This window comes from Pseudophryne corroboree, chromosome 4 (genome assembly GCF_028390025.1).
Source record: "Pseudophryne corroboree isolate aPseCor3 chromosome 4, aPseCor3.hap2, whole genome shotgun sequence".
NCBI classification, from domain to species: Eukaryota; Metazoa; Chordata; class Amphibia; order Anura; family Myobatrachidae; genus Pseudophryne; species Pseudophryne corroboree.
Window position 1 is genome coordinate 114,395,970 of NC_086447.1, and position 22,927 is coordinate 114,418,896.

Here is a 22,927-nt window from a genome sequence, read left to right on the forward strand (position 1 = left end):
GAGGACACCAGCCACGTCCTCTCACTATCATTTCCAATGCACAAGTGAAAAATGACGGCGACGCACGGCTCCTTATATAGAATCCGAATCTCGCGAGAATCCGACAGCGGGATGATGACGTTCGGGCGCGCTCGGGTTAACCGAGCAAGGCGGGAAGATTCGAATCTGCCTCAGAACCGTGTAAAATGGGTGAAGTTCGGGGGGGTTCGGATCTCGACGAACCGAACCCGCTCATCACTAATTAATATGAGTGCAATTAGCCCACAATCACTAAGGTCTGCCCAGATTCCATCCTAGGAATTCCCTAGCTCGTCCGAGGGAAAAATGGTAAATGGGCACATTTGCACAAAATAAGGCAATAAACATAATAGAATGATGTTTGTAATTTTTGGGGTGTATGGTACTTTGCTGTTCATGACTTCTCCCCCTAATCTTTATAATCTCTTTCTTAAATATTGTTTTTATACTGCAAAACTACTCTAGGAGCCTGAGGCGTCACTGGGGTCACAGTCACTGGATACTGCTGAGAAAAAAAAACCCTGGTGTGCCACCAAAAAGGGGGGAGTGACCAAGTGGGAAGGAGGTGTGGCCTCTCATCCCGACCCCATTTCATCCAAAGAGGTGTTGGGCTGCCCCAGAAGACTTGTGTGGCTGCACTGTCGGCTCCTACACTGTGACAGGAGCCGAGTGCTGTACGTTATGTTCAAGTTTTCGTGTCATGCTCGGAGGGTGAAATCCAGGTGCGGCCCACCCCCCCATAGTGACACCACTGCTAGGCGCACTAGCGGTCTGACTCTGAGGGTTCTATTTACTAAGCCTTGCATGGAGATAAAGTGGATGAAGATGAATGACCAGCCAATCACCTTCTAACTGCTATGTTACAGGCTGTATTTGAAAAATGACAGTTAGGAGCTGATTGGTTGGTACTTTATCTTCAGCAACTTTATCTTCATCCAGGGCTTAGTAAATAGACCCTTGAGTCACATACAGTATAATGTGGGCACATTTCTGGATGCCTCCAGCACTCAGTAAGTCTATGCAAATACCCACCTATATTTTGAGCCAGTGCAACAGTACTGCGCTTAGCCCTCCAATCTCGCAATCGCGCTGCGTTTGCATTCCATTTCCACTCCTTTTGCAGCTGGCGTCCTGGGCAGCGTACGTATCCCTTGTGAGTCATCAGGCCCTATGGGTTTAAGTGTCAGTATGATACATGATTGGAAATGGCTGAGATAGACTCATAGTAAAACATATTACCCTTTACATAAGTGTTCTTCAACAATGTAATTGAAGGATAATAACTTGCTGCCACAAAATGGGAAATATTTCAAGTTCTTGGAAGGTTTGGTTACATTGCATAAACTTGGGAATGTTATTAATAGCTGTTTTATTTTACATAACGTAACTTGAATTTTAGGAAGTGTTTTTTTAATACCATACCTAGAAATGATTTCCATCCTGTCATATCCTAGCCCAGTCTTAAAAAGGAAAGATAACTGACCCATCCAATTGGACACTATTACAGGATAATATCTCAGTTAATAGGCTTATTTATGGAAGTAAACGTACACCGCCCTCAGTGCATGTAGGCATGGTAAGCAGAGCCTCACCTGTCATACTCCAGTATACTTCACAGTTTTGACTATAAAAATGATTAGAATAATACAGAGAAGATATTTATAACTCATCAACATCATCTTTGTAGTATTCTAATCATTTTTAAAGCCAAAACTCACCAAATGTGCAGCACTGAGCTGGAAATGCAGGGAGAGACCAGAGGTGAGCCATCTATGGGGGTTATTCAGAGTTGTTAGCAAACCAAAAAAGTTAGCAAATGGGCAAAACCGTGGGGGTCATTCCGAGTTGATCGCTAGCTGCCGTTGCTTGCAGCGCAGCGATCAGGCTAAAAATCGGCACTTCAGCGCATGCGTATGCGGCTCAATGAGCACACGCGACATACTTTCACAAAAGCCGATGCAGTTTCACACAAGGTCTAGCGACGCTTTTCAATCGCACTGCTGGCCGCAGAGTGATTGACAGGAAGTGGGTGTTTCTGGGCAGGGCCGGCGCTATCACTAGGCAGCTTTAGGCAGCTGCCTATGAGCGCTGGCCACTGGAGGGCGGCAGAACACACTGATGAGAAAATGCTGTCTCTACAAATCTGTCGCCCCCCACCTCCGTGATAGCGCCTCACATATTCACTTGAGGGCTCAGGCATGTTGCCTGCACCCTTACCACCCCCCCATCCCCAGGGCCAGGGCACTTTTATTTTCCCTTTGCAGCCACATGCTGCAGTGTGCTCATACAGAAGCCGACGCTCTGCTGAGTTTGCTTCCTGCATGGACAGGAACAGGAAGTCACGTGGTGCACATGTGACTGTGAGAGAGGAGAGGAGCGTGAGGAGCAGTAGCCAGCAGGTCTATCAGAAAGCCATACCATACGGGGGAGCAAAGACTCAGGTACATTCTGCTGCTAATGAGGGAAACTGGTAATTTTAGTGTGTGCAGGGGAGGGGGGGTGGGGGGGTTGTATATTAGTGTGTGCAGGGGGGGTATATTAGTGTGTGCAGGGGAGGGGGGGGTGGGGGGGTTGTATATTAGTGTGTGCAGGGGGGGTATATTAGTGTGTGCAGGGGAGGGGGTGGTATATTAGTGTGTGCAGGGGGGTATATTAGTGTGTGCAGGGGAGGGGGGTGGTATATTAGTGTGTGCAGGGGGGGTATATTAGTGTGTGCTGGGGAGGGGGGTATATTAATGTGTGCAGGGGGGGTTGTATATTAGTGTGTGCAGGGTAGGGGGGGTGGTATATTAATGTGTGCAGTGTGAGGGGGGGGTGGTATATTAATGTGTTCAGGGGAGGGGGGGTGGTATATTAGTGTGTGCAGGGGGGTATATTAGTGTGTGCAGGGGAGGGGGGTGGTATATTAATGTGTGCAGGGGAGGGGGGTATATTAATGTGTGCAGGGGAAGGAGGGTATATTAGTGTGTGCAGGGGGGTATATTAGTGTGTGCATGGGAGGGGGGGTGGTATATTAGTGTGTGCAGCGGAGGGTGGTATATTAGTGTGTGCAGCGGAGGGGGGTATATTAATGTGTGCAGCGGAGGGGGGTATATTAATGTGTGCAGCGGAGGGGGGTATATTAATGTGTGCAGCGGAGGGGGGTGGTATATTAATGTGTGCAGCGGAGGGGGGTGGTATATTAATGTGTGCAGCGGAGGGGGGTGGTATATTAATGTGTGCAGTGGAGGGGGGGTGGTATATTAGTGTGTGCAGCGGAGGGGGGTGGTATATTAGTGTGTGCAGCGGAGGGGGTGGTATATTAGTGTGTGCAGCGGAGGGGGGGTATATTAATGTGTGCAGCGGAGGGGGGTATATTAGTGTGTGCAGCGGAGGGGGGGGGTGGTATATTAGTGTGTGCAGCGGAGGGGGGGTGGTATATTAGTGTGTGCAGTGGAGGGGGGTATATTAATGTGTTGCAGGGGAGGGGGGTATATTAGTGTGTGCAGGGGAGGTGGGGTGGTATATTAGTGTGTGCAGGGGGGTATATTAATGTGTGCAGGGGAGGTGGGGTGGTATATTAGTGTGTGCAGGGGGGTATATTAATGTGTGCAGGGGGAGGGGGGGGGTATATTAATGTGTGCAGGGGAGGGGGGGGTGGTATGGTGGTATATTAATGTATGCAGGGGAGGGGGTGGTGGTATATTAATGTGTGCAGGGGAAGGGGGGACGGTATATAAAAATTTGTATGGGGGAGTGGCATATTAATGTGTTTTTGTTTTTTAATTAATGCAGTTTCCCACTGCCTATCACCCACTGCCTCTCCCCGCCCGTTCACCTCTCTCCTGAGACCCTCTCCCTATCACTCACTGACTCTTATACCGCTTTTAGACCAACAGCGCGGGTCGCAGCCGGGAGCCTGACACGGGTGCTACCCGGCTGCGCCCTGCGTCAGCTCCCTTTCCCACTGCACTCGCCAACCCGGCATATTGCCAGTGACGCGGCGGGGGTGGCACTTGGAGATCACATGATCTCCAAGAGCCGCCCGCACATTCACTGTACACTGCAAAGTTTGCCGAGGTTGAACACGTGTTCAACCCTGCAAACCACCCGAGTTGGAATACCGGGTCACTCGACCCAGATTATTCCAACTCGAACCTTTTACACAGCCAGCAACACGGGTTATGCACCTTCAAGTGCAATAATCCGTGTTATATGCTGGCGGTGTAAAAGGGGTATTGCCCTCACTCCGTCACCTCTCTTCTATTACACTCTTCCTGTTGTTCACCATTTCCCCATCACCTCTCTCGCTTGTTACCCAGTGACTCGCACCCTCTCAATGTCACCCTCTGTTTTCACCCTCTGCTTGTCACCTTCCTCCACTCACTGGTCACTGCCTGTCCCTAGCTTCACTCTCTACCCTTCTCCCACTGCCTCTCTCTGCTGTTACCCTTTTCCCGTCCGCTCTCTCTCCTGTCACCCTCTCCCTGTCACCTACTGACTTTTCTGTCACCCACCGTCTCTAACACTCACCCGATCACCCTCTCTCTTTTCACATTTCTATGGGATCTATTCATGAAGCAGTGAAAAGTGTGGAGAAGTAAGTCAGTGAAGAAGTTGCCCATGGCAACCAATCAGCTTATATAATTGTATAGAATACACTTTAAAATGTTACCTCAACACTGATTGGTAGGCAACTTCTCCACTGTTTACACTGCATCATGAATAGACCCACATCCTCCCCCCCCCCCCCCCCCCCCCCCCCCCCCCCCCCCCCCCCCCCCCCCCCCCCCCCACCCCCCCACACACACACACACACACACACACACACACACACACCTTGCGATTTCAGTCTCAGGCGTGTTTTTGACCACCACCCCTTCAGCGATTGCAGACTCCCGCATGTTGCCCGCTAGCCCCCACCCCCACAATTGCAGACTCCTGCATGTACGGCATCCACCACGTACCACTATGTAAGCATGCAGAGGGGGGGGGGGGGGGGAGCAGGCTAAAGTTTTGCCTAGGGTGTCAAGAAACCATGCACCGGCCCTGTTTCTGGGTGGTAACTGACCGTTTTCGGGGAGTGTGTGTAAAAACGCAGGCGTGTCAGATACAAACGCCGGTGTGCCTGGGGAAACGCAGGCGTGGTTGGCCGAACGCAGGGCATGTTCGTGACGTCAAAACAGGAACTAAACAGTCTGAAGTGATCGCAAGCTAGGAGTAAGACTCGAGCTGCTCAGAAACTGCACAATTTTTTCTGAAGTAGCGCTGCGATCCTTTCGTTCGCACTTCTGCTAAGCTAAGATACACTCCCAGAGGGCGGCGGCTCAGCGTTTGCACGGCTGCTAAAAGCAGCTAGCGAGCGAACAACTCGGAATGAGGGCCCATGTGCACTGCGGGTGGGGCAGATGTAACATGTGCAGAGAGAGTTAGATTTGGGTGTGGTGTGTTCAAACTGACATCTAAATTGCAGTGTAAAAATAAAGCAGCCAGTATCTATCATTCACAGAAACAATATAACCCACCCAAATCTAACTCTCTCTCTGCACATGTTACATCTGCCCCACCTGCAGTGCACATGGAGGGTCATTCCGAGTTGATAGCACGCTGCCGATTTTCGCTGCGCTACGATCAGATCTCTACTGCGCATGCATATGCACCGCAATGCGCACGCGCGTCGTACGGGTACAATGCGGATCGTTGCTGAGCTATGGATTTAACAAAGAATCCATACGCACAGCCGATCGCAAGAAGATTGACAGAAAGAGGGCGTTTATGGGTGTCAACTGACCGTTTTCTGGGAGTGGTAGGGAAAACGCAGGCGTGTCCGGGCATTTGGAGGGCGGGTGTGCGACGTCAATTCCGGCACCAAAAAACACTGACGTGATCGCAAGGGCAGAGTAAGTTCAGACCTAAATGTTTTTGCAAAAAGAGCTCGGCTGCACATGTGATCGCACACTTGCAAAGCGAAAATACACTCTCCCGTGGGCGGCGACTATGCGTTTTTTGCACAGCTGCTTAAAACAGTTAGCGAGCGATCAACTTGGAATGAGGCCCTGGTTTTGCCCAGTTGCTAATCTTTTTGGTTTGCTAACAACTCTGAATAACCCCCTATGAGCTGTAGTCACCACAGGCTCTTCCTGGTACTTTATAGAGGCAACGCTTGCACCTTCCAGATGCACTCTCTCCACCACAAATGTAGGTGCAGACTTATGTGTCCAGTGCAGCTTAAAGATGAAATAACAAAAATAAATTGTTTAAAATAAAAATAGAATAAATGTAAACAAAAAAAAGAAAGTTTATATTCTTATATATATAGTACATCTGTACAAATCTAGTATTAGCTGCAATACTTCCTAAAGCCTCAATCTATGTGCCTGCCTGCTAACAGGACGTTCCTAATATACTGCAAGGTAAGCAGCACGCATATGGGTAAATCCCAAAAGTGGCACCTGTGTGCATCTGTGTGTGCCAAAGTCAGGCAAATAGCGGCATCTACATGAAATGAATGGTGCTGAGGAGGACCTGCACTCTTTACACATGACCTCTTTATGTTTGTTTTGTGACTAAGATTACAGATCACGGATGGATGACCATATAGTGCTGAATTATATAGGGGCTGCTTCAGGTCACATCGAATTCGCGATACGACCACAATTTCAGCGACGGACATCCCCCCACCCCTGTGAAAACGCATGTGCCCGCAGTTAATACAGTTGGCCCGCATTAACTGGCCTGGCAGGGGGGCGGCGACCAAGCATTTTTGGGGCGGCGCTGGGGAAATGAGGGCGCGTCGAAAACATTGCAGATTCTGCTAAAAAGAAGAATCTGCAATCCTCACTGATATCCCATCATACCTACCAGCAGATGGCATCATGGGAAATGTAGTCCAACCACAGTTTGGTGCCTAAGGTTGCTCATTTATGTTGTAGATGATGTACTGTAATCTCCATCAGTACTCTCAGGAGAGGACAATTTCTGACCAGCATAAGTCTCCCATACAAATCTAAGTGCCCTCGGGCCCATCCCATCTGCCTCTTAGTTATAGGTCACAGGAAACCAATGAAAGATCACCTGCTCTCTGACCCCTGTTGTGGGCCATGGCAGGTCAGCTACGAGTATCCTACGTTTAAATTTCTGCCGCAATACAATGACTGTTACTATGAGAGTGCCCTGAGATTGAGGATCATGCACGTACAAAAGATTAAAGGCAAAAATCTGCTCTTACACTCAGTGGTAACAGAAGGCAGAAATATAATAACACCAGGAAAACACACACATGCATTGATCACTTCAGCACCAGAAATAGATGTTACAGCAAGGAGCAGATGCACCGCACACAGTTACCACATATCTCAGTAATAGCCTAAACACAAGCAATATGTCGCAATACTACATTTACATTTACACAATTCACTAAACACATATGTATATGAACCAGACAATTTAGCTGCAAATGATAATACTCTTTTGCATATTAATTTGACTTATACAGTGAGATTATGTGGTGGTGGTGGTGGTGATGATGATGATAATAATAATAATAATAATAATAATCTCCTATATAATAGCCCTGTGACTCTGTGCCTGGAGCTCTAACGCTGGGCGTGGCTAGGAGCTCTCATTGGGTTAGTGGCAGGTCTATCACACCCAGTCCACAGCTGATTGGGCGAGAAACTCCCGCCCACACAGGTTACATCCAATGGGAGGCTCTGCCCTTTGGCTGCTGTGTTTTTACAGAGCAGGATTAGCAATGGGACTGATGGAGCTGCAGCTCCAGCCCCACACCCCAAAATAGTCCCACTGCATCTGCAGCAACATACCCTCCAACAATTTACACATAAACATTGATGCACATTCGAAAAGAGGGCGTGGCCACGGGTACAGCGGCGTGGCCACGTCCCTTTTATATACTTTTAATGGAAGCTTGGAGAGTCAAAAAACGGTACAGACCATAAAAAAAGGGACTGTACCTGCCAGAAAGGTCCAGCTGGAGGGTATGCCACTGCATCTGCAGCAAGTCTCCTTTTACTGCAGCGTCCTATGTCCTGCTGCCCACTCCCTAGATGCGGCGCAGGTGGAACAAAAGCTGCTGCAGCAACCGGCATAGATGTGTATGAAAGCGGCGCATATAGCCCTCCCTGCGCCGCATACTCTCTGAGCCCCGGAGCCTCCTCTGCGCGTGATGTCACAGAAGTGCCTCCCCACCACAGCCGCGCCCAGATCCCCAGAGGCCCTGACTCCGCAACACAGCACCTGGGCTGCCGGCCTGGAAGCCCTGAGAGGGCTAATGTAACGGATAGAGTGGGTGATATCGCGGAGGGTAATGTCTGGACGCTGAATCAATGTAAAAGGTGACAGTGCTGTGCACTGCAGTGGGTGTGCAGTCAGGGTCGGTGCTAGGGTGTTTGGCGCCCCCCTACAAACCATAAATTTGCACCCTTGCATACTTTACAAACGAACAGCGCACATAATACCCCCTGTAGTAGAGACACTTACACATGTAACGCCCCCTGAACTAGTGACGCTTACACATGTCATACCCCCTGTACCAGTGACGCTTACGCAAGTAACACCCCCTGTAGCAGTGACACTTACACACATAACGCCTCCTGTACCGGTGACGTTTACACACGTAACGCTCCCTGGGGGTGATTCCGAGTTGTTCGCTCACAAGCTGCTTTTAGCAGCATTGCACACGCTAAGCCGCCGCCCTCTGGGAGTGTATCTTAGCTTAGCAGAATTGCGAATAAAAGATTAGCAGAATTGCGAAAAGAAATTTCTGAGCAGTTTCCGAGTAGCTCGTGACTTACTCACAAATAGCGATCAGTTCAGTCAGTTTCGTTCCTGGTTTGACGTCACACACACGCCCAGCGTTCGCCCAGCCACTCTCCCGTTTCTCCAGACACTCCCGTGTTTTTCCCTGGCACGCCTGCGTTTTTCCGCACACTCCCAGAAAACGGCCAGTTTCCGCCCAGAAACACCCACTTCCTGTCAATCACACTACGATCACTTCAACGATTAAAAATCTTCGTTCGGGCGTGAGTAAATCTACTAAGTTTTGTGTTAAAATACTAACCGCATGCGCACTGCGAACCATGCGCATGCGCATTTTTGCCTTAATCGCTCCATTGCGAAAATCGGCAACGAGCGAACAACTCGGAATGACCCCCCCTGTACCAGTGATGCTTACACATGTAACACCCCCTGTACCAGTGCCGCTTACACACGTAACGCCCCCCTGTACCATTGACGCTTACACACGTAACACCCCCTTGTAGCACTGATGCTTACACACGTAACGCCCCCTGTAGCAGTGCCGCATAGACACGTAACGCCCTCTGTACTAGTGCCACTTAGACACGTAACGCCCCCTGTACCAGTGCGCTTACACACGTAACGCCCCCTGTACCAGTGATGCTTACACACGTAACGCTCCCTGTACCAGTGACGCTTACACACGTAACGCCCCCTGTACCAGTGATGCTTACACACGTAACGCCCCCTGTACCAGTGACACTTACACACGTAACGCTCCCTGTACCAGTGACGCTTACACACGTAACGCTCCCTGTACCAGTGACGCTTACACACGTAACGCCCCCTGTACCAGTGATGCTTACACACGTAACGCCTCCTGTACCAGTGATGCTTACACACGTAACGCCCCCTGTACCAGTGATGCTTACACACGTAACACCCCCTGTACCAGTGATGCTAACACACGTAACGCCTCCTGTACCAGTGACGCTTACACATATTATGCAGCAGTCACACATACACACACATACACACACAACAGACATATATATACAAACACACACACATACGTACTGTACATACATTACACACATACACAGTCACACATATATACAGTATACACAGACACTGTATATACACACACACACACTCTCTTTCCAGACACTTATCTAATGAAGTCTGGCTGGCCGAAGCTGTAGCAGCTCATCCTCCTGTTGCAGCATGGTCCCGTCTAGCTCTGCCCCCTTTGGCTCCCGCCCGGCCACTGAATGTCACACAGGCGAGGGGAGGGTTAAAGGAGGCTTTGTGCTGCTGGCGCCGAGGCGGAGACGGGGTTTTGTGCTGCCGGCGCCGCTGCATGTGTGACAGCAGCCGGCAGCAGCAGCAGGGATAACAGCAGCAGCTCAGCACAGGGATGCAGAGCAGGGAGAACGCCTCTCCTTCCTGGCTCCTCCCTGCACTGCATCCCTTTGCTGAGCGGATAGCGCCAGGCCTGTGTGCAGTGTCACTGACACTGACACTGCACAGCACTCTCACCTTTTACATTGATTCAGCCAGTCACTCAGTTCTGCCAGCTAGTCACTATTGTTAGCCGCATTACAGGGAAGTAGATGCACTAAATAAATTACAGCTCCCAGCAGCCCTTAGCGCCGAAGCAGTCCGGCCCTTAGGGATGCTGGGAGCTGTAGTTTATTGCGTGCATCTTCTTCCCTGTAATGCGGCGCGTTGGGACACCGGCGCTAACAATAGTGACTGGCTGATTGGCTGCTGTACGAGTCTCTGGGAGAGCCACTGCCAAAGGGAGGACAGCAGCTTAGCTGCTGACAAGAGGAGAAGCAGAAGAAGCATTACCCGCCCCTCCCCCACTCACAGTACCTCCGGGCCTCATCCGTGGCACCCCCACACACCCCCTCCAGCACACGCGGTAGCTCCGGACCCCCTCCCCCACCCGCAGCGACCCCGCACCCCCACTTCCCGCCACACCACCGCATCCACCCCTCCCCCACCCGGGGCAACCCCGCAACTGCTCCTCCCCCACCCGCAGTGGCTCCGGACCACCACCCACGGCACCCACGCACCCTCCCCCACCTGCGGCACCACCGCACCAGACCCTCCCCCACCTGCGGCACCACTGCAACCGCCCCTCCCACGGTACCCCAGGATCCCATCCGCCTCTTCCCCGCACCCCCTACTCCCCCATCCAAAGCACCTACTAAGTGATTCACCAGGCCTTGCGTGCACTGTTCACACAGTGAACAAGCCACTGACAGGTGAAACGGCCGTCTCTTTTAAGTGGTGCTGAATAGTGCACAATTCAGCCCACTCATCTCCTGGCATCGTATACATGCCCATCTTGGGCTGAAAATGTATTTACTATGTGCTATTTTTCTATTACTAAGATCTATCTATAGAGTCAAAGGTCTAACATCCTACTTTATACCCTTTTTTTGCTTCTATTTTTTACTCCTTTGAAGCAAGCATGCATCTACTGTATCATGTATATTATCAACATAATTTAGATTTCATCTAGGAATTGTCATATACTGTGAGAAATTCATTTGATTGCTGTTATCTGCATAATATCTCCAGCAGCAAACCTTCAGTTGGGCAATTTTTACTCACCTTTTTCCCAACACAACATTGGGGGTCATTCCGAGTTGTTCGTTCATTATATTTTTCTCGCAAAGGAGCGATTAGTCGCTAATGCGCATGCGCAATGTCCGCAGTGCGACTGCGCCAAGTAAATTTGCTATGCAGTTAGGTATTTTACTCACGGCATTACAAGGTTTTTCTTCGTTCTGGTGATCGTAATGTGATTGACAGGAAGTGGGTGTTTCTGGGCGGAAACTGGCCGTTTTATGGGTGTGTGCGAAAAAACGCTATCGTTTCTGGGAAAAACGCGGGAGTGGCTGGAGAAATGGAGGAGTGTCTGGCCGAACGCTGGGAGTGTTTGTGACGTCAAACCAGGAACGAAACTGATTGAACTGATCGCAGATGCCGAGTAAGTCTGGAGCTACTCAGAAACTGCTAAGAAGTGTCTATTCGCAATTTTGCTAATCTTTCGTTCGCAATTTTGATAAGCTAAGATTCACTCCCAGTAGGCGGCGGCTTAGCGTGTGCAAAGCTGCTAAAAGCAGCTTGCGAGCGAACAACTCGGAATGAGGGCCATTGTTTCTACTTATTTGTTTATTTGACACCCACCGTTACACATGGTACTGATATTTGACTGCATTATTTAATTGTTAATAAATGTAATTGCACTATTCTCATCCATCACTACCTCAAATCTTTTTCCAACTAATTTTTCAATAGGCCAAGGCAACCCGCCTCTCTCATCCACTGTCCGCTATATCCCTATATGACAGTGGACAGCAGAAGACGGGCCCTGAACCTATACATTTCCTTGTATCTATTTTTTCAGTACTCTCTCATCCAAATGCCAGTTAACCATCTCTCTGCAATGCCAACGTAACAGAGAATCTGTGCATAAACATTGGACAGCAGAAGTACTTCCTCCTGGTATGCGCCAATAACCAACACCCTCTCATTCACTAACGCCTGTGATATTACTGCCCTATCTCACTGGCCACGCCCAATCTCGCCTGATCTTGGAAGCTAAGCAGTGAGAAGCTCCATTAGTACCTAGATGGGAGACCGCTAGGGAATATTGGGTGCAGTAAAAAACACTCTTGAATTCATGTGAAAAGCAGAAGTGTTGGAGCAACATTTGACCATTACCGACTTCATCCGTATATTTATCTTCTCCTTAAACGCTCTGACCTCAGACCTTTATAATTTTAATTTATCTTGCATATTTTGAATATAGATCCCTAAATAGTTAATTAGCCCTTACCAGGAGATATCTTCACAGCTGGCATTTGATATGGTACTAATTTTACAGTCTTAACTATTGCAACTAATGCCACTGTGGTATATGTTTGAATTTTCTGTTATCTGGATATTTTCTATCTTTGATATTTTCACCTCAGGTGTCACTGTCACCTAAAACACCGATATTTTGATGAATTTTTTACTCCTAGCTCTTTGTAACAGACATTTTGAGAATCTGTTACTCAGACAAGGAAGGTTACATTTTGTTAACGTTCCCCACTGTATCATATATGTGTGTTTGTCTGTGTATTCATTTTATTCCATACTAATTAAAAGTAAATTTTTAGTCTACAAGAGTGCCCCAACACAGTCTCTCTTTTTTCTTTGAAATCTCTGTTCACGCCGTTGCAAGAGCACCTGGGATCCAGTGATCATCAAGCAGTATGGTTTAGTATAAAGACAGGATCCAACTCCTGTCACACAAAAACAAAGGTGTTGGATTTTAGAAATGCTGACTTTGCAAAAATGGGGAGATGTTTAAGTGATTCATTGGCTCACTGGAGGAACTTGGAAGGAGTGCAGGAGAGGTGGAAAAAACTGAAAAGTGCAATACTAAGTGCAACAGACCTTTGTATCAAAATGGTTAGGAAAAGCACCAGGAAAAGGAAGCCAGTGTGGTTCACAAAAGAAGTATCAACTAGTGTGAAAGCAAAAAAGATGGCTTTTAGGAAATACAAACAGACTCAAAATAATAACGACAAAGAGGTGTATCCGGACAGACGGAAGGATGCTAAGAAAGTGATCAGACGTGCAAAGGCAGAAGCTGAGGAGAAAATGGCCCAGTCAGTAGATAAAGGGGGCAAAACTTTTTTATAAGTATATAAGTGAAAGGAGAAAATCAAATGGAGGAATAATAAGACTTAAGACAGAGAGTGGGCATTTGGTGGAGGGAGACAAGGCAATAGCAGATCACCTAAATAATTATTTTTGCTCAGTATTTACTACAGAAGAAGGGATGGGGCCACAGTTAAGTTGCAAGGACATTCATAAAAATAAGGTAGATGAAAATACATTTACAGAGGAGAAGGTCCTAACAGAACTTTCAAAACTAAAAGTGGATAAATCAATGGGACCAGATGGGATACACCCAAGGATACTAAAAGAGCTAAAAGATGTGCTGGTTACACCTTTAACAGAATTATTTAACCAGTCACTAAATACAGGTGCTATTCCAGAGGACTGGAAAAGAGCAAATGTAGTTCCACTGCACAAAAGTGGAAGCAAGGAAGAAGCAAGTAACTACAGACCAGTAAGCCTTACATCAGTAGTAGGGAAAGTAATGGAAAAACTATTAAAAGAAAGAGTAGTGGAATATCTTAAATCAAACAACTTACAGGATCCAAAACAGCATGGATTTACTGGTGGGAGATCATGCCAAACAAATCTTATTGACTTTTTTGACTCTGTGATGAAAATAATAGATCAAGGGGGAGCTGTAGATGTAGCATATCTAGACTTTAGTAAGGCATTTGACACTGTCCCACATCGCAGACTGCTAAATAAACTTGAAAGCCTGGGGGTGGATTATAAATCAGTTAAATGGATAAGAACCTGGTTGCAGGATAGGAAACAGACAGTCGTAGTTAATGGAGTGCAATCTATGGAGGGAAATGTTACCAGTGGAGTACCCCAGGGATCTGTACTTGGTCCAGTTCTCTTTAATATCTTTGTTGGTGACATTGCAGATGGTATTGAAGGGAAGATATGCCTTTTTGCAGATGATACAAAGATATGCAATAGGGTAGACACACCGGGAGGGGTCAAACAAATGATTAATGACCTAGGTAGGCTTGAGAAATGGTCAAGAACGTGGCAACTACAGTTTAATGCTAAAAAATGCAAAATCATGCACTTGGGTCTCAAAAACCCAAAGGCTAAGTATAGTATCAAGAGTACTATAATGGAAACTACTGAGGAGGAAAGAGATTTAGGAGTCACTATTTCAAGTGACTTGAAGGCAGGAAAGCAATGCAACAAAGCAATGAGAAAGGCAAGTCAGATGCTTGGTTGCATAGGGAGAGGAATCAGTAGCAGGAAAAAATAAGTGATAATGCCACTGTATAGGTCATTGGTACGGCCCCATCTGGAATACTGTGTCCAGTTCTGGAGACCCTATCTCCAGAAGGATATAAATACATTAGAGAGTGTACAAAGAAGGGCAACTAAAATGGTGCATGGCCTACATCACAAAACTTACCCGGAAAGGCTAAAAGATCTTAACATGTATAGTTTGGAGGAGAGAAGGGAAAGGGGGGACATGATAGAAACTTTCAAATATATCAAGGGTCTTAACAAAGTTCAGGAGGGAAACATTCTTCAAAGGAAAAGAAGTATTAGAACTCGAGGGCATACATTGAGACTGGAGGGTGGGAGGTTCAGGGGAAATTTAAGGAAAAATTACTTCACAGAAAGGGTAGTGGATAAGTGGAATAGCCTCCCATCAGAGGTGGTAGAGGCTAAGACTGTAGAGCAATTTAAACATGCTTGGGACAGGCATATGAATATCCTTACAAAGAATTAAGGTTAAAAAAGGGTTGAGATTGCCTAAAGGATAAAATAAAAAAGGGGCAGACTAGATGGGCCAAGTGGTTCTTATCTGCCGTCAAATTCTATGTTTCTATGTTACCCCTTAACCATTGCATGCCCTTTGTCCGTGCAATATTTAACCACTCACACAATTATGATTGGAGGTAATACTTCATATAATAAAAATATTGCACGCCACAAGGGCGTGCAGGGGTTGAGGGGGCGTAGCCCCTTACGACGGTGTGAAGAGCGCCCGTAGGGCGCGATGAATCACCTAGTCTCCTATATAATAGCCCAGATCTGTCACTCTGTGACTGTGTGGATAATGCTGGGCGTGGCTAGGAGCTCTCATTGGGGTTAGTAGACACTCGAAATAAACTACAGCACCCAGCAGCCCTTAGCACCGAAGCATTCTTCCCTGTAATGCGGCGCGTTGGGACACCGGCACTAACAATAGTGACTGGCTGCTTGGCTGCTGTGCGAGTCTCCGGGAGAGCCACTGCCAAAGGAAGGACAGCAGCTTAGCTGCTTTCAGGAGGAGAAGCATTACCTGCCGCTCCCCCACTCGCAGTACCTACAGGCCCAATCCGTGGCACCCCCACACTCCCCTCTCCACCCGCGGTGGCTCCAGCCCCACTCCCCCATCCTCAGCACCCCTGCACCCGCCCCTCCCCCACCTGCAGTGGCTCTGGACTCCCACCCGCGGCACCCACGCATCCGCCCCTCCCCCACCGCGGCACCACTGCACCAGCCCCTTCCCCTCCTGCGGCAGCCCCGCAACCACCCCTCCCCCACCTGCGGCTCCTCCGGACCCCCTCCCCTATTTGCAACTCCCCCCGCACCCGCCACTCCCCCAACCACAGCACCTGATTCATCAGGACCTGCGTGCACTGTTCACACTGTTGCAAGGGGCTACGACCCCTTAGCCATGGCACGCCCTTTGTCTGTGCACTATTTAACCACTCCCACAATTATGATTGGAGGTAATACTCCATATAATACAAATTTCTCTATCGTCCTAGTGGATGCTGGGGTTCCTGAAAGGACCATGGGGAATAGCGGCTCCGCAGGAGACAGGGCACAAAAAGTAAAGCTTTTCCAGATCAGGTGGTGTGCACTGGCTCCTCCCCCTATGACCCTCCTCCAGACTCCAGTTAGATTTTTGTGCCCGGCCGAGAAGGGTGCAATCTAGGTGGCTCTCCTAAAGAGCTGCTTAGAAAAAGTTTAGCTTAGGTTTTTTATTTTACAGTGAGTCCTGCTGGCAACAGGATCACTGCAACGAGGGACTGAGGGGAGAAGAAGTGAACTCACCTGCGTGCAGGATGGATTGGCTTCTTGGCTACTGGACATCAGCTCCAGAGGGACGATCACAGGTACAGCCTGGATGGTCACCGGAGCCGCGCCGCCGGCCCCCTTGCAGATGCTGAAGTCAGAAGAGGTCCAGAATCGGCGGCTGAAGACTCCTGCAGTCTTCTAAAGGTAGCGCACAGCACTGCAGCTGTGCGCCATTTTCCTCTCAGCACACTTCACACGCAGTCACTGAGGGTGCAGGGCGCTGGGGGGGGGCGCCCTGGGAGGCAAATGTAACCTATATAAAGGCTAAAAATACCTCACATATAGCCCCCAGAGGCTATATGGAGATATTTAACCCCTGCCTGGATTCACTAAATAGCGGGAGACGAGCCCGCCGGAAAAGGGGCGGGGCCTATCTCCTCAGCACACGGCGCCATTTCCTCTCACAGCTCCGCTGGTCAGGACGGCTCCCAGGTCTCTCCCCTGCACTGCACTACAGAAACAGGGTAAAACAGAGAGGGGGGGCAAATTTATGGCGATATTTTGATATATATAAAGCAGCTATAAGGGAGCACTTATTATAAGGCTATCCCTGTTATATATAGCGCTTTTGGTGTGTGCTGGCAAACTCTCCCTCTGTCTCCCCAAAGGGCTAGTGGGTCCTGTCTTCGTTAGGAGCATTCCCTGTGTGTCTGCTGTGTGTCGGTACGTGTGTGTCGACATGTATGAGGACGATATTGGTGTGGAGGCGGAGCAATTGCCAAATATGAGGATGTCACCCCCTAGGGAGTCGACACCAGAATGGATGCCTTTATTTATGGAACTACGGGATAGTGTCAACACGCTAAAGCAGTCGTTTGACGACATGAGACGGCCGGACAATCAATTAGTGCCTGTCCAGGCGACTCAAACACCGTCAGGGGCTGTGAAACGCCCTTTGCCTCAGTCGGTCGACACAGACCCAGACACAGGCACTGACTCCAGTGGTGACGGTGACGAATCAACCGTATTTTCCAGTAGGGCCACACGTTATATGATTTTGGCAATGAAGGAGGCGTTACATTTAGCTGATACTACAGGTACCACTAAACAGGGTATTATGTGGGGTGTGAAAAAACTACCTATAGTTTTTCCTGAATCAGAAGAATTAAATGACGTGTGTAATGAAGCGTGGGTTGCCCCTGATAAAAAGCTGATAATTTCAAAGAAATTATTGGCATTATACCCTTTCCCGCCAGAGGTTAGGGAGCGCTGGGAAACACCTCCTAGGGTGGACAAGGCGCTAACACGCTTATCTAAACAAGTGGCGTTACCCTCTCCTGAGACGGCCGCACTTAAAGATCCATCAGATAGGAGGATGGAAAATATCCAAAAAAGTATATACACACATGCAGGTGTTATACTACGACCAGCTATAGCGACTGCCTGGATGTGCAGTGCTGGGGTAGTTTGGTCAGAGTCCCTGATTGAAAATATTGATACCCTGGACAGGGACAATATTTTACTGTCGTTAGAACAAATAAAGGATGCATTTCTTTATATGCGTGATGCACAGAGGGATATCTGCACACTGGCATCACGGGTAAGTGCTATGTCCATTTCGGCCAGAAGAGCTTTATGGACGCGACAGTGGACAGGCGATGCGGATTCAAAACGACATATGGAAGTTTTGCCGTATAAAGGGGAGGAGTTATTTGGAGTCGGTCTATCAGATTTGGTGGCCACGGCTACAGCCGGGAAATCCACCTTTCTACCTCAAGTCACTCCCCAACAGAAAAAGGCACCGACTTTTCAACCGCAGCCCTTTCGTTCCTTTAAAAATAAGAGAGCAAAGGGCTATTCATATCTGCCACGAGGCAGAGGTCGAGGGAAGAGACAGCAACAGGCAGCTCCTTCCCAGGAACAGAAGCCTTCCCCGGCTTCTACAAAAGCCTCAGCATGACGCTGGGGCTTCTCAAGCGGACTCGGGGACGGTGGGTGGTCGTCTCAAAAATTACAGCGCGCAGTGGGCTCACTCGCAGGTAGATCCCTGGATCCTGCAGATAATATCTCAGGGGTACAGGTTGGAATTAGAGACAGATCCACCTCGCCGTTTCCTGAAGTCTGCTTTACCAACGTCCCCCTCCGAAAGGGAGACGGTTTTGGAAGCCATTCACAAGCTGTACTCTCAGCAGGTGATAGTCAAGGTACCTCTTCTACAACAAGGGAAGGGGTATTATTCCACTCTTTTTGTGGTACCGAAGCCGGATGGCTCGGTAAGGCCTATTCTAAATCTGAAGTCCTTGAACCTGTACATAAAGAAGTTCAAGTTCAAGATGGAGTCACTCAGAGCAGTGATAGCGAACCTGGAAGAGGGGGACTTTATGGTATCCTTGGACATCAAGGATGCGTATCTCCACGTTCCAATTTACCCCTCACACCAGGGGTACCTCAGGTTCGTTGTACAAAACTGTCACTATCAGTTTCAGACGCTGCCGTTCGGATTGTCCACGGCACCTCGGGTCTTTACAAAGGTAATGGCCGAGATGATGATTCTTCTTCGAAGAAAAGGCATATTAATTATCCCATACTTGGACGATCTCCTAATAAGGGCAAGGTCCAGAGAACAGCTAGAGATGGGATTAGCACTGTCGCAAGAAGTGCTAAAACAGCACGGGTGGATTCTGAATATTCCAAAATCCCAGTTAATGCCGACAACTCGTCTGCTGTTCCTAGGGATGATTCTGGACACGGTTCAGAAAAAGGTTTTTCTCCCGGAGGAAAAAGCCAAGGAGTTATCCGAGCTTGTCAGGAACCTCCTAAAACCAGGAAAGGTGTCTGTACATCAATGCACAAGAGTCCTGGGAAAAATGGTGGCTTCTTACGAAGCAATTCCATTCGGCAGATTCCACGCAAGAATTTTCCAAAGGGATCTGTTGGACAAATGGTCAGGGTCGCATCTTCAGATGCACCTGCGGATAACCCTGTCTCCAAGGACAAGGGTGTCTCTTCTGTGGTGGTTGCAGAGTGCTCATCTATTGGAGGGCCGCAGATTCGGCATACAGGATTGGATCCTGGTGACCACGGACGCCAGCCTGAGAGGCTGGGGAGCAGTCACACAAGGAAGAAACTTCCAGGGAGTATGGACGAGCCTGGAAACGTCTCTTCACATAAACATTCTGGAACTAAGAGCAATATACAATGCTCTAAGCCAGGCAGAACCTCTGCTTCAGGGAAAACCGGTGTTGATCCAGTCGGACAACATCACGGCAGTCGCCCATGTGAACAGACAGGGCGGCACAAGAAACAGGAGTGCAATGGCAGAAGCTGCAAGGATTCTTCGCTGGGCAGAGAATCATGTGATAGCACTGTCAGCAGTGTTCATCCCGGGAGTGGACAACTGGGAAGCAGACTTCCTCAGCAGACACGATCTTCACCCGGGAGAGTGGGGACTTCATCCAGAAGTCTTCCACTTGCTGGTAACCCGTTGGGAAAGACCAATGGTGGACATGATGGCGTCTCGCCTCAACAAAAAACTGGACAGGTATTGCGCCAGGTCAAGAGATCCGCAGGCAATAGCTGTGGACGCGCTGGTAACGCCTTGGGTGTACCAGTCGGTGTATGTGTTTCCTCCTCTGCCTCTCATACCAAAAGTATTGAGAATTATACGGCAAAGAGGCGTAAGGACGATACTAGTGGTTCCGGATTGGCCAAGAAGGACTTGGTACCCGGAACTTCAAGAGATGATCACGGAAGATCCGTGGCCTCTACCTCTAAGGAGGGACTTGCTTCAGCAGGGTCCCTGTCTGTTTCAAGACTTACCGCGGCTGCGTTTGACGGCATGGCGGTTGAACGCCGGATCCTAAAGGAAAAAGGCATGCCGGAAGAAGTCATTCCTACTTTGATTAAAGCAAGGAAGGAAGTAACCGTGCAACATTATCACCGAATTTGGCGAAAATATGTTGCGTGGTGCGAAGATCGGAGTGCTCCGACGGAGGAATTTCAACTGGGTCGATTCCTACATTTCCTGCAATCAGGATTGTCTATGGGTCTCAAATTGGGATCTATTAAGGTTCAAATTTCGGCCCTGTCGATTTTCTTTCAAAAAGAATTGGCTTCAGTCCCTGAAGTCCAGACCTTTGTTAAGGGAGTGCTACATATACAGCCTCCTGTGGTGCCTCCAGTGGCACCGTGGGATCTCAATGTGGTTTTGGACTTTCTAAAATCTCATTGGTTTGAACCACTAAAGAAGGTGGATTTGAAATATCTCACATGGAAAGTGACCATGCTTCTAGCCCTGGCTTCGGCCAGGAGAGTGTCAGAACTGGCAGCTTTATCTTACAAAAGCCCATATCTGATTTTCCATTCGGACAGGGCAGAACTGCGGACTCGTCCGCATTTTCTCCCTAAGGTGGTGTCAGCATTTCATCAGAACCAGCCTATTGTAGTGCCTGCGGCTACAAGTGACTTGGAGGACTCCAAGTTACTGGACGTTGTCAGAGCATTAAAAATATATATTGCAAGGACAGCTGGAGTCAGAAAATCTGACTCGTTGTTTATATTGTATGCACCCAACAAGATGGGTGCTCCTGCGTCTAAGCAGACGATTGCTCGTTGGATCTGTAGCACAATCCAACTTGCACATTCTGTGGCAGGCCTGCCACAGCCTAAATCTGTAAAGGCCCACTCCACAAGGAAGGTGGGCTCATCTTGGGCGGCTGCCCGAGGGGTCTCGGCATTACAACTTTGCCGAGCAGCTACGTGGTCAGGGGAGAACACGTTTGTAAAATTTTACAAATTTGATACTCTGGCTAAGGAGGACCTGGAGTTCTCTCATTCGGTGCTGCAGAGTCATCCGCACTCTCCCGCCCGTTTGGGAGCTTTGGTATAATCCCCATGGTCCTTTCAGGAACCCCAGCATCCACTAGGACGATAGAGAAAATAAGATTTTACTTACCGATAAATCTATTTCTCGGAGTCCGTAGTGGATGCTGGGCGCCCATCCCAAGTGCGGATTATCTGCAATAATTGTACATAGTTATTGTTAACTAATTCGGGTTATTGTTGAAGGAAGCCATCTTTCAGAGGCTCCGCTGTTATCATACTGTTAACTGGGTTTAGATCACAAGTTGTACGGTGTGATTGGTGTGGCTGGTATGAGTCTTACCCGGGATTCAAAATCCTCCCTTATTGTGTACGCTCGTCCGGGCACAGTACCTAACTGGAGTCTGGAGGAGGGTCATAGGGGGAGGAGCCAGTGCACACCACCTGATCTGGAAAAGCTTTACTTTTTGTGCCCTGTCTCCTGCGGAGCCGCTATTCCCCATGGTCCTTTCAGGAACCCCAGCATCCACTACGGACTCCGAGAAATAGATTTATCGGTAAGTAAATTCTTATTATTGCACGCCACAAGGACGTGCAAGGGTTAAGGGGGCGTAGCCCCTTACTACGGTGTGAAGAGCGCCCGTAGGGCGCAATGAATCACCTAGTAATAATACCATTTAACAAGCAAATACAGCAAAATTAAGCTCATTTAATAAAGTAGTTACAGACAGCAGCGCCGACAGCCTCGCCAGGCCACGGTAATGGGAGGGGGGATGAGACTGCGCCGTGAATCAGCTCTACACGCCGCACAGGGGGGGGTGCGGTGGGCGGTGAATGGTGGGTGGCAGCGACAACAGCGGAGGAGGGGGAGGAAGAAGTGGTGGCAGGCGGGTGCAATCGCTCACCCCTACACATTACGCAAGGGGAGAGAGGACTAACTGACTTTTGCCTCTCCCACTAGCGCAGCACATAGCGGCCAGTTCTCTCTCCCTTCCACACAACACCTCTGCGATGGGGGGGGGGGGGGGGGGTAGCAGGACCCGGGCACTCGCTGGGGCCCCTCCAACAGGCCTGGGCCCGAGTAAAGAGATCCCGCCCCCTCCCCTCTCGGCGACACGGGTTGCAGACATAGCTTTCCTTAAGGGTTTGCACTTATACAGGGGCAGTCTGAGTTGGGAACAAGGCAAAAACATTGAGTCACTTTGTATCTGGAATAAACTATGTTGCAATGCAAGGGGGGCAAATACTAAGGGGGTGATTCAGATCTGATCGCTGGGCTGCAAACTTTGCTGTCCTGCATTCAGATAGTCTCCGCCCCCTGGGGGAGTGTAAATTCACCGTGCAAGTGTGCGATGACATGTATAGCTGAGCTGCAAAAATCCACTGTGTGCAGTCTGTGCGCAGCCCAGGACTTACTCCTCTGGTGCAGGCTAATCGGGGCTGGAGCTGACGTCAGACACCCGCCCTGAAAACGCTTGGACACGCCTGCGTTTTTCCTGACACTTCCAGACAACGGTCAGTTACTACCCACAAACGGCTTCCTCCTGTTAATCACCTTGTGAACACCCGTGCATCCCGTCGCTGACCGCGATGCCCTTTGTTGTTGTCCAACGCGTGTGCGCATTGCGGTGCATATGCATGCGCAGTTAGGACATGA

General features: G+C 49.0%; 1 long non-coding RNA gene and 1 pseudogene across 1 annotated transcript in view; both read left to right on the plus strand.

Moving 5' to 3' along the window:
- The first annotated feature begins 2,263 nt into the window (after positions 1-2,263).
- The window catches only part of LOC134911152 (uncharacterized), a 192,167-nt gene continuing 171,503 nt past the window's right edge, over positions 2,264-22,927 (plus strand). Inside the window, exon 1 of the long non-coding RNA XR_010176357.1 lies at positions 2,264-2,459. This is a non-coding gene — a long non-coding RNA (uncharacterized LOC134911152). The remainder of the gene's footprint in view (positions 2,460-22,927) is intronic.
- LOC134913018 (5S ribosomal RNA) lies at positions 12,322-12,440 on the plus strand (annotated as a pseudogene).